This window comes from Tupaia chinensis, unplaced genomic scaffold (genome assembly GCF_000334495.1).
Source record: "Tupaia chinensis unplaced genomic scaffold, TupChi_1.0 Scaffold000148_1, whole genome shotgun sequence".
Classification (NCBI taxonomy): domain Eukaryota; kingdom Metazoa; phylum Chordata; class Mammalia; order Scandentia; family Tupaiidae; genus Tupaia; species Tupaia belangeri.
Genome location: NW_006159618.1, coordinates 1,337,710 through 1,340,206, shown reverse-complemented (window position 1 = coordinate 1,340,206; position 2,497 = coordinate 1,337,710).

Genomic DNA, 2,497 nt, shown 5'->3' with positions numbered 1-2,497 from the left:
GGGATGGCCACGCCGCAATCCCTTCTCCTCCATTCTCCTCTCGGGATCTTGGGCACGCACGCACACACGCCCGGCATGAGTTTAAGCCACCGGGTCCAGGACTCGAACCGCGGTCGACTACGTGGGAGTCCAGCAACATAGCCATTACGCTAACTGCTGGTCCCCTGCAACACATTTCTTAACAATTTCACACAACAGTTTATTAGGCAGAAGACAATGATGGAATATAAAATAACAATACTTTGTAAGTCAAAGAATTAAATTGTAATTAAAACTTTTCTTAATTTCATCTAATAATATTTTTAAAGTTTATTTATCTGCAGAAAGAGAGAAAGAGAGATACCTCTAACAGGGCCTCCTCATGCCATGGTTCCCTGCTAGCCTGAGGGGAGATAGGATCACAGGCAAGCCCAGCATTCAGTTATTCCCTGGATCCAAACCGCAGGGACCTCCCTTACCGGTTCAAAATTAGGCAGCAGCACCCCATTACCTGCACCATTGCAGGTGGGCCTCTAATTGGTTTTTAAGGATTGTATCATACATGATATGAAGGATCTATTGGGTCATTGGAAAAGTCACGATGCATTTTTGCATAGAAAAACATTTCATGACTTGTAAGAACCCAATAGTAATCTGACAACCAGAAATATTCATTAGGATATAACAAATACAGAGAATTTTGTTTAGGATATAACGTTTTATGGCTGACTACTAGACAGACATCAGCAATTCCTGTTCTCCACTTTTCCATAGACATAGAGCTTATCTGATTATCTTTATAGTACATTTTCACCCTTCTGCAGCTATGCATGGCTCAGAGACTAAGTTTTGGCCAATCCTGTATTTGTTGAGCTCAAATGATGATTGTAATAGACAGGATTTGTCATGAAAGGTGTGTCATGTATTCCAATTCTCCCTTCTCTCTGTCTGGATAAAGACAAGAACAAGATAATCATATTTTGACCTAAATTTGAAAGGTAAGTGTTCAGAGTAGCAGAACTATCCAAGTAACCTTGGGCTTTCTCCATTAAGATAATTGGAAGGTTTTTCTATTTAGTTTTTTACACTGTATTTAGTGGCTTTTTCCTTCTCACTTGTTAATAGAAACTTATACATTAATTTATACATATTTCAAAGTTATTATTTTTTAACTATTTCCTGGGAGGGTAAGGTAACATGCCAAAACCTCAATTTCTAATTTTCACTTGACTTTACACTTACATTTTCATTTAGATGCAGAAATTTACACCCTAATTTTTTTTGAAATTCACTTATTTGAAACTTAAAACTGAAAAAAAAAGTGCTTTGTAATGTTCCTACCTGAAAAATTTCCCACTAGCTAGAAATGGCCTGTATAATCTCATCAGTATGTCTTTGGGCTGACAATATAAACAGGAGAGAAGTTTCTAGTCAGCACACTAGTGAAATTCTCACTATAACCACATTAATATTTGTTTATATTGGATTGCCTCTAAAAGTCTCTGTTTCTGAAGCTATTTTCCACTCTGTTAGCAGTTCCTGCAATTTTCTTGGAAACTGAGTAGTGTGTCATGTATGTGAAAGCCACTGAATTAAGGGCAGAAAGTAAAGTTTCAAATTCCACAATCACTGCTGATAAAGCGCCAATAACTACACCTAAAATCACCAACATATCTCAATGTAATTCAACAACTGAATCATAGTTGATATTGCCAAGAATAAAAATATTGAACAAAATATACTCTGGCCCCAAATAACTTCTAATAGCTCAATAAGACTAAAATTCTCTTAAATATTGGTTAATAGTGTCTTATACATATGGACATATACACACTCCCAATCCCAAATATATCTGAGCTCCAAAAATTGTCTCATGTCCGAAGACTGCTAATTAAGTGCAATGAAGGAAAAGGTTCATTCCTTATATGTACTTCTCCTTTACACTTTTAGTTTTTTTTAATGATTTTTTGGTACAAGATTAGGAGCTTCATGAAGGCAAGGACCTTGTGCGATCACAACATTTTAATTATCTGACACACAACAGCGGATTAATAAACATATGTTCTCTGACTAGTGACTGTTGTACACAGAGTTACTTGCTTTTACTCACAACCACAGTGAATACAGAAATGCAGTATATTCATATTTTTGCACTGGACACTAGAACACTTGCAGCTGGCTATGTAACATACCCCAGCAAAGGATAAAAGATCTTGTCATGTGTTTTTGTTAAACTCTCTCCCATGTCTTTTAATCCCTACCCTGTGACCTCTCTTTTACTTATACACCATTATGCCTCTTAAATTAATTAATTAATTCATGAATGTAAATTTTTGGTATGTAAAGATGTGAACACAATAAACACACTCAATGGACTTGTTTTAGAAACAGATGTTCACTCTTCAATCACATAGCTTTATTATGTCCTTTATTGATCATTTAGAACTTATTACTTTCCAGTCAGTTATTTTAGAAGTCCATTCAAGCACAATCCAATCCAAGATTTTTATTTTAAATT